A 10,515-nucleotide genomic window follows, 5' to 3' on the forward strand; every position below is an offset into this window, starting at 1 on the left:
TCTTTGGAATCCCCGTTCAGGCTATTGAAGGCTGCTATCAAATCCTGCCCCCCCCCCATTCTTCTCTTCTGCAGACTAAATAAGCCCAGTTCCCTCAGCCTCGCCTCATCAGTCATGTGCTCCAGCCCCCTAATCATTTTTGTTACCCCCCACTGTACTCTTTCCAATTTTTCCACATCCTTCTTGTAGCGTGGGGCCCAAAACTGGATACAGTACTCCAGAGGAGGCCTCACCAATGCCGAATAGAGGGGAACGGTCACGTCCCTCGATCTGCTGGCAATGCTCCTACTTATACAGCCCAAAATGCTGTTAGCCTTCTTGGCAACAAGGGCACTCTATTGACTCATATCCAGCTTCTCGTCCACCGTTACCCCTATGTCCTTTTCTGCAGAACTGCTGTCTAGCCACTCGGTCCTTAGTCTGTAGCAGTGCATGGGATTCTTCCGTCCTAAGTGCAGGACTCTGCACTTGTCTTTGTTGAACCTCATCAGATTTATTTTGGCCCAATCCTCATATTTGTCTAGTCACTGTGGACCCTATCCCTACCCTCCACCATATCTACCTCTCCCCCCAGTTTAGTGTCATCTGCGACCTTGCTGAGGGTTCATCCCATCATCCATCCCATCATCCAGATCATTAGTGAAAAGAATAACTCTAGAAACTCAAAAGGCCAAGTTCTGATTTAATTACTGGTGTAAATCTGAAGTAACTGTTGTTTTCAGATTAAGATCAGCCTCTGTCCCCAAAATACAAAATTTCCACACTAGTCCACAGAATTAGACATCCCAGGGACCCAAGAACATCCTGTGTAGGTAAGAAAAATTCAGACTGAAATCAATGAAAGTTTTGATGGTGTAAAGTATGGAAGTGAGTTTTATGCCCAGACTATAGTCTTGGGTTTATTTTTTTTTCCAGCAGTGACAATGAAAATACCCGCATGGTATCATCTGTGTTATGTTGTCTAATGATGATACACCTGTAAGTGATCACATATATTGAAAATGATGAAAAGGGTATGCCAAGTTAACAAGTGCTATACATGCATTATAGCAAGATTTCAGGTTTCCAGATGGGGACCTGAATAAAAATGTTGATAGATATATGCTGATTTATTGAACAGGTTGTCCAGCCCATGTGTAAAATCACTGTGACAACAAAACACATCATGGTGTTCTGTAGCTATAGCTGAGTTTCCTCCTCACCTACTGGGAATCATACCATACTTGTTCATTACCACCTCTTCTTTCCAGGGAGATCCATTTCCACATTATCTCGCTTGTAGAAAAACGGAGACAGAAAATTCTCTATCAGGTTTTTTCCCTTGAATACAACGTAGTATAATCTTGTTTTGCATGTGCTATGAGCTGCATTGTGTCATGTGCATCATGGCAGCTGTGTGCAAGTATTGAAGGCAAGATGTTGAGATGATGGAATTCTTTACTGGCCTGTATAAGGGGGACCCCAGATCCAAACGTTATCCTGCCCCTGAAAACAAGTTCAAATGAACAATACACACAGCTCGCTAAGGAGTCAACGAACCAGTCAGGATACAAACTTAACTCTGAATACAAGGCACTAAGAGATTATTGGGGAAAGGAATCAAAAAAAAAAAAAAAGGCAACTCTAATACTTCATAAAGCAAGCAGAAAATCATTTTTTTCACAGCTTCCTCCCACATCATGAGCCAGACATTCCCTGGATCCCTGAGCATCAAAAGGTGATGCTAGTGGTCCTACTAGAAGATGTATGCACAATTAAATGTCCTCTACTTCTCTCTTCAGACCATGGGCTGGAAGGTGCAGCCATTGTATAAGGAATAGTCTTAAATAATTGCAGGAATCAAAACGCAAATGAAAACAGAAAGCGAGTGCTGCTTCAACACACAGTCCTACACAGATCCCCTATGCTGAAGGGCTGGGTATCTGGGCCCTGTACAAAGAAAAGGGTCCAGGCTGTCTTTCCAAAGAAGATTCTCTGAACATGCCTAACTAGATGATGCTTGCAACTGCATCACTGCATTTTTCATTCATGAAAGCAGCTACTCTGTGCATGCACAAGTCACTGGTCTCACAGTTCAGGGTAACTGCACCAGTATTTCCCCTTCCGTGGTCCCTCAAGGGCACCCAAGCTCCTCAGCCATCCCCTCTCTTGGGTAGAGACCCCTCTTTCCCTCTTGACCATGCCGTATAGTTCCCTGTCTACACTGTGATATTCCCAGCAAGCCAGAGTGCCTAAAGAGGCCAGAACCTGTGCTTTGCTCTCCCTTCATAGGGTATGAACAGTCTAATTGCCCATACCACACAGCTCTTTATAAGCAAACACATTTATCTTTAAGGTGAAAGCAGAAAATCTATTAAACCTATTTACTCAGAAAACCTATTAAAAACAATAAAAGAATCAACATGCATGCTAAAATGCTTATCAGAGGTCACTCAGCTTTGGTTCTGGTAGGAATCAGTCCTTCAAAAAACCCCAACTGGGTTTTCCCTATGGCTACAAGTTCCTAACTGTCAGATTCAGAATAAGAACAACCATGAATAAATTCAGTCTTTCCTTTATACAGCTTGGGCCTTTGACCTTGGCTTCATGAAACAGGTGGTCAGCAGACAATGGCCTACTCCTCTGGGCATAGCTTCAAAAGGCCGGGTTTTTGCATAACCGTTGGTGGGAATTTGCGTTCAACTTTCCCTAGATATTCCCCAGGAAAACTGCAGAACAGTCCATTCTTGCCTGTCACATTCAATATAGTCCTTTGAACCCCCTGGTCTCACATCTATCACTTCTTCCCCCTTGAGAGGTTACACACAATCCCGGCCTACAATAACACGTAAACCTTCATTTAATGCAGTGGACCCCAAAGATACTCAAACGAGATTCAACAAGGTCTCCCAAGGATACTGCAGGCAACTGCCACAGCAGGAACAGGAGCTCACTGGAAAGCCCTCTGCAGGCAGCTCACTCCAGTGCTCATTCACAGACTAGGTAAAACTTCCAGGGACCGGACTAGTGCATCAGATCTAAGGCAGACTGTGCTGTGGCAGCTTCACAGGCTTTGCACTCTCTTCTCTCCTCTGCTGGGGTAGAGAGTTTGGTGGGTCAACAGGATGAGAGGGGGCTGCAGAGAGCTCCCTCTGAGGTCTGCTCCATAAATCTGACCGGCCAGGTCCGTCCTTATGGGTTGCCCTGTCTCTATTTGCTCCCCGCCGCCACCCCCCACCCCCCAGACATAGCACTGCCTGAAACGACAGGTTGCAAGACCAAAGGGCCCACGCTTTGGAGAACTCTTCTGCTTTACATGAGTGCAGTGCCTCTCTCAAGAATGAGAATTACCCCGAGGGGCTACGATTCCTTTTGCAAATGACATTAACTGCCGATTCCCTCATGCTAGATCTCCAATAAAGCAGAATCCTTGCCATTATTTAATTCCTCACAAACAGGCTCATTGAGAGCAATGTGGGGCCCGGGTACATCATGTTTGCCCCCCTGCTTCATCCCAGTTAGAGATGTGTTGGTGGGGTAGGGGCAGGTCCTGAGCTTGGGGTCCTGGTACAACTCATCAGCCCTGCTCACCATTTTTTAAATGAAAGATTAGATGATATTGAGAATGTCTTGATCCCACCCTGGTAAACAGCTTCCATGAACCCACATTTGCAAATTGCTGCTCAAAGAGAGTATAAAGCCTTTATGCTGCCTGTCTTTGTGAGGGAACGGACAAACAGAGATGATCTGATCACTAACTGCTCTGCTTCCTTCCCGTTAAATCTTAGGAGAGGGAGGAGGGAGCACCCAGAAATTATAATGTAAATCGTTTTAAATCTTCCAATGTGGTTCATGCATAAAGTCACTAGCAATTTTGCTTCTAAGGAGGGTTGTTGTGTTTTGTTTTGTTTTTTTTTTAAAGAAAATGTTCATTTAAATGGCTGTTGTTGGATCCTCAACCTGCTGAATTAGGAAGACTGTTCTGTCTGTTGATAGGAGTTGTTTACTCCAGAGGTGGTGCTAGTCCACTGAAGAATAGTTTTTTACTCCGCTCCCACACCTGACTCAACCCCTAAAAAATACTAATTGCATTGTTTCCACAAACCAAAAGATATAACTACACAACACACACTAATAAAGTCCACATTAAAAAAGATGAATAGTATTTTGGAGATAATGCTAAATTGGGGGTCCTCTTGAGCTTTTTGAGGCCCCTAAGAAATTGCATAGTGTGCTTATGCCTCACACCCACCACTGCTGCCTTACACTTAAGGAGAGACATACCATATCCAAAGGTAAGACCCTTCTCCCTGAGTGGAAATGAACAAACTCCTGGAGTTCTTTCTGATAGCTCTGACAGACCCACAGCTGCTGGGAGCTCACACCTGGACACTTAGATTCATAGATACTAAGGTCAGAAGGGACCATTATGATCATCTAGTCTGACCTCCTGCACAATGCAGGCCACAGAATTTCATCCACCCACTCCTGCGAAAAACCTCTCATCTGTGTCTGAGCTATTGAAGTCCTCAAATCGTGGTTTAAAGACGTCAAGGAGCAGAGAATCCTCCAGCAAGTGACCCATGCCCCAGGCTACAGAGGAAGGCGAAAAACCTCCAGGGCCTCCTCCAATCTGCCCTGGAGGAAAATTCCTTCCCGACCCCAAATATGGCGATCAGCTAAATCCTGAGCATATGGGCAAGATTCACCAGCCAGATACTACAGAAAATTCTTTCCTGGGTAACTCAGATCCCACCCCATCTAATATCCCATCACAGGCCATTGGGCCTATTTACCATGAATATTTAATACCAAAACTTCTTTTACTTTCTGTCACATCATTTTCAGCCAACGTGACTAGGAATGAACCAGTTGCTGGAAGCTAAATGAAATTTCTAGTGGGCTCAGTGGACGTTTGAATGGATAACTTAGTGCTTATCAGATGCACTCTGGTGGAATGCTGAACCAAAATATTCTGGGGGACATATTTAAGGGGAAATAATTAGCAAAATCTTTAATTTTCATTTATAATTTAATTACGCTTGACCTAAATTTGGTTAGTTTATGTAATATTCATACCCGAAAAAAATCCTCTCCTATATCTCTTTAAGTAGTTGTTCCACACCACTGTAAGCCTGAATCAGTAGTAAAAGGAAGTAGCAATGATGAATAGAGCCGTGGGAAATATTCATAAGGAAATTCAAAAGCTTCATAATTTAAGCTTATTCACATTGTTCCAGTTTTGCGAAATGTCCTATAAAATATTGGGGGAGTGGGGGTTTCCCCTCAGAAACAGAGCTATTTTCATTCTAAGTCCTATCTGTGTGTGGAAATCCTTGACTTTTTCAAGCTCTTTGAATTTTGAGGCTCAAAATTACATTTTGACAGAGATCAATTTTCACGTGGGGAAAAAAGGGGAAATATCACCCTTGAATAGAGAAATGGCTGTTTCTTGATAAAGTTGTGAAAAGCAGGATTTTAGGACTACAAAATTGCCTCGATTGAAATTGTGAATTTTTGTGATTTCCCCCCCCCCCGCCCCCCCCCCAAATTTAAATTATTATTATTATTATTATTTATTTGCACAACTCTCAACCTGAATGAATTGTAGAGTTTAGACTGTGGTGTGAAGCTCCCGCATCTCTTCTGGTTCTTGAAACTGTCTCTTAATACATTATAGGCTATTGCCTCAACGTGTTTAATCTGCTGTTGTACTTCAGTTGAAGTCAATGGAGCTAGGACAGTTTCCACCAGCTGAGGATCTTGTTCTACAAATTGTCTGTTGTTCAATAAACCCAATCTTATCTGTCTGTGAATTCATAATGTGTTCATAATCATGATACAGAGCACAACCAACATTATCAAAAGCAATCAGGCTGCATGACAATAGTATTCTCCATGCCTTGTGTTTTGTCAAGGAAGTGTGCAAGGTCAGTATTTTTCTTTGTTGTATATTTGCCATCCTCAAGAAGATGATTATTGTGGGAAGCAGATACAAAGGGATAAATTTTACAGGTTGTGGTGAAGGTGGTCATTCCATCACAATGAGGAACACAACAAAAGTTGAAATGTTAATGTATAGGCCAGTCTTTCCTTTCTATATATATCAGATCACCCTTGACACTTGTTTTGCATTTTGATTTTGCTTGACATTTTCCAGCATCCTCCTGACCTGAGTGTTGAGTCAAATTCAAGGCTTTGCAGCTTGGTCCAGTTAGGAGAAGAAATTGATACTGTCAGGAATTTTCTTAGATGCAGTCCTGTTTCCCTGGACACAGTAGGAATCAAACAGGAGATAGTTTCTTTGGTCACTGCACCTGAAAAACTTGCTCGCTAAGTTTTCTCTCAGGGTCACATTACTAGCACTCCTGTTACTGTCTGCTTAACTTTCTGTCTCTCTGTCACAGGACTTTTCCATCGCTACCGGGTGAACTGCACTGCCTGGCCAGTTCAGGTGGTTTCACAGTCACAAACACCCACCGGGTTGTTATCTTTCACCAAGGTGTGTGTATATTCTTTTCCTACTTAGTAACACCGTGCAATGCAGGCTTACTGCAAGCCTAGGCTTTCTTGCAGCCCCTAATCCTCAGCCGAGGTTCACCCTTTGAGCTTCCTTCTGAGTTGCCTTTTTCTTCCTGTATATTCTCCCTAATTACCTTGTTAGCCCAGTGATTGTCATCCAGGTGCTCACAATCCCCCAACAGAAAGTGTCTGCCTCCAGCTGAACTTGTAATCTTCTTCAGGCTGCAGCAATGTCAGTGACCAGGATGCTGCTGATAGTGCCCTGTCACACTCTCTTATATACACACATACGACCAGACCCAAACAAAGCCCAGCTGAGCCCCTGCCCTGTTCAGATTTCTGAGTGGCCCGGCATGTGCCATTGTTTTGGCAACAGAAAGGAGCCTGTGTCTGGGGAGGAGGACACATAACCACCTGATTAAAATGGCTTCTTTACATGTATCCTGAATGTAAGGCAGTGGCTATGTCTGTCCTGTCACAGCAAGGTTTAACCATCCCAGAACAGCATCAAACTGAAAGGTGAGATGGGTCCTGTTTGGTGTTAATGTTAAACACAGGGGGCTGAGGCGTATAAAGATATTGCTTGGGCATGCAGGAGTGAAATCAAGAAGGCCAAATCACACTTGGAGTTGCAGCTAGCAAGGGATGTTAAGAGTAACAAGAAGGGTTTCTACAGGTATGTTAGCAACAAGAAGAAGGTCAAGGAAAGTGTGGGCCCCTTACTGAATGGCGGGAGGCAACCTAGTGACAGAGGATGTGGAAAAAGCTAATGTACTCAATGCTTTTTTTTGCCTCTGTCTTCACGAACAAGGTCAGCTCGCAGACTATTGCACTGGGCAGCACAGGATGGGGAGGAGGTGTCCAGTCCTCTGTAGAGAAAGAAGTGGTTCGGGACTATTTAGAAAAGCTGGAGGAGCACAAGTCCATGGGGTCGGATGCTCTGCATCCGAGGGTGCTAAAGGAGTTGGCAGATGTGATTGCAGAGCCATTGGCCATTATCTTTGAAAACTCATGGTGAACGGAGGAGGTCCCAGATGACTGGAAAACGGCTAATGTAGTGCCCATCTTTAAAAAAGGGAAGAAGGAGAATCCAGAGAACTACAGGCCAGTCAGCCTCACCGCAGTCCCTGGAAAAATCATGGAGCAGGTCCTCAAGGAATCAATTCTAAAGCACTTAGAGGAGAGGAAAGTGATCAGGAAAAGTCAGCATGGATTCACCAAGGGCAAGTCATGCCTGACTAACCTAATTGCCTTCTATGATGAGATAACTGGCTCGGTGGATGAGGGGAAAGCAGTGGACATGTTATTCCTTGACTTTAGCTAAGCTTTTGGTATGGTCTCCCACAGTATTCTTGCCAGCAAGTTAAAGAAGTTTGGGCTGGAGGAATGGACTATATGGTGGATAGAAAGCTGGCTAGATCTTTGGGCTTAATGGGTAGTGATCAATGGCTCCATGTCTAGTTGGCAGCCTGTATCAAGTGGAGTCCCAAGGATCGGTCCTGGGGCTGGTTTTGTTCAATATCTTCATTAATGATCCGGAGGATGGCGTGGATTGCACTCTCAGCAAGTTTGCAGATAACACTAAACTGGGAGGAGTGGTAGATACGCTTGAGGGTAGGGATAGGATACAGAGGGACCTAGACAAATTAGAGGATTGGGCCAAAAGAAATCTGATGAGGTTCAATAAGGACAAGTGCAGAGTCCTGCACTTAGGACGGAAGAATCCCATGCACTGCTACAGACTAGGGACCGAGTGGCTAGACAGCAGTTCTGCAGAAAAGGACATGGGGGTAACGGTGGACGAGAAGCTGGATATGAGTCAATAGAGGGCCCTTGTTGCCAAGAAGGCTAACAGCATTTTGGGCTGTATAAGTAGGAGCATTGCCAGCAGATCGAGGGACGTGATCGTTCCCCTCTATTCGGCATTGGTGAGGCCTCCTCTGGAGTACTGTATCCAGTTTTGGGCCCCACACTACAAGAAGGATGTGGAAAAATTGGAAAGAGTACAGTGGGGGGCAACAAAAATGATTAGAGGACTGAAGCACATGACTTAAGAGGAGAGGCTGAGAGAACTGGGATTATTTAGTTTGCAGAAGAGAAGAATGAGGGGGGTTTGATAGCTGCTTTCAACTACCTGAAAGGGGGTTCCAAAGAGGATGGATCTAGACTGTTCTCAGTGATACCAGATGACAGTACAAGAAGTAATGGTCTCAAGTTTCAGTGGAGGAGGTTTAGGTTGGATATTAGGAAAAACTTTTTCACTAGGAGGGAGGTGAAACACTGGAACGCGTTACATAGGGAGGTGGTGGAATGTCCTTCGTTTGAGGTTTTTAAGGTCAAGCTTGACAAAGCCCTGGCTGGGATGATTTAATTGGGGATTGGTCCTGCTTTGAGCAGGGGGTTGGACTAGGTGACCTCCTGAGGTCCCTTCCAACCCTGATATTCTATGACGGGGGAGGGGGAGACACCTGTTTCGTTTTTGCAAAAATTTATCATTTGGATGTTGCTTTGTGATCTTTAAAACAAAATTAGGGCTGGTCGCAAATTTTCCATTGTAAATGTAAGACAGGAAAATGTTTTGGCTTTTTTCCCCCACAATATACACTTTCAACCAAATGGTTTGTTTTAGATTGGAAATTTTTGTTGTTGTTGTTGAACAACGGAATGCCCGAAATGTGAAAACTTTGATTCTGGGGTGAAAAACAAGATATTTACATTTTGAAGTACCACTACAGTAGAGCCGTAGTACAGGAGCATCGTGCTTCTGTTGCTGTCTGTGGGCATTTCCCATGATGTGCTGTGGCTATGCAACTGCCGTGATACACCACGTCCCCTACCAAGAGGAAATACTGTGGTGCATTATGGGAAATAGTCCACCCCAGGGAGCCCAGTTTTTAGAAGAGAATGGGAGCATCTGTCTCCCAAACTACAACACCCATGAGGTACCACAGTGGCATTTCTTACTCGAAATATTTCAGTTTTCCACCCCAATGTTTTGGATTTCAAATTTTTTACCATGAATCTGAATTTTCTGTGGAAAATTTCAATGAAAACAATTTCCCCTCCAATTTTGTTAACATTTTCCTCAGGGGAAAAAAACCTATTTTCTGACCAACTTTGCACAAAACCGAGGATGGTTCCTGTCTAGATTCCTGTGGGAAAGTGATTCATCAGCAAGTGCACTGCTTTGTGGCTGGGGGGGCATTGTTGGGTTTAGTTCTCTGTAGTCCTGCCTCCCATGTCTGCTAGCAGCCCCCTTTTTGCCTCGTGACTTGGCCCTCTGGCTGGGTAATCTCTGATCTCACCCCTTTCAGGGAAAACCAGAATTTTCATGGAATAGTCCGAGGCCTTCACACTAGGTTGACTGTCCAGACTGAGTAGTCCTTCTGGGGTCTTCTGGCTAGTCCTCCCAGTGAGGCTGTAGGAGAAACCAGTCACTCCGTCTATCCTGGGTTCTGTTGTGGCAAGTTATTAAGGTCTGTCTTGTCAAACCTCTTGCTCCTTCCCTGGGCCATTTCCCACAATGTGTCCATCTTCTCCTCAGGGGGGCTCAAATTCACAACAGGGGTCTGCCCCAGGGCCAAGTCCCTAGTCTCAGTCTTCAAAGTAACAAAGGACAAGAAACTAAATTAACAGAAATAAAAAGTGGCTCCAGCTTCTCTGTCCTACCAGGATCCTCCAGATATCTGTCCTACCACTCTGTGTTCACAGTCAACTTCCCCAGCCTTCTGAACTGACCTTCTCCCTTTTTGAGGCTCCTTTTCCTAAACTGGCTTACCTCACAGGTGTGGCGGCACAGGTGGGGAAGGGCTGCATGAGCTCAAAGCTGCTCTGACTCCCCTTCTTTCCTGGTGTGGGTTTTGTACAAGTCATCACAGTTCCCCTGTCTACAAACCACCAGAGTTATTGGGGAGCAGAGAACAGTTCTTGAAATGTTTCTGATTTTGGTTGATCTTTAAACCTTCAGTAGACAGGAGGAGAAGCTGTGTAGTTTCTTCTGTTGTGTGCTTTTCC

The sequence above is a fragment of the Natator depressus genome, chromosome 5 (assembly GCF_965152275.1).
Source record: "Natator depressus isolate rNatDep1 chromosome 5, rNatDep2.hap1, whole genome shotgun sequence".
Taxonomy (NCBI): Eukaryota; Metazoa; Chordata; order Testudines; family Cheloniidae; genus Natator; species Natator depressus.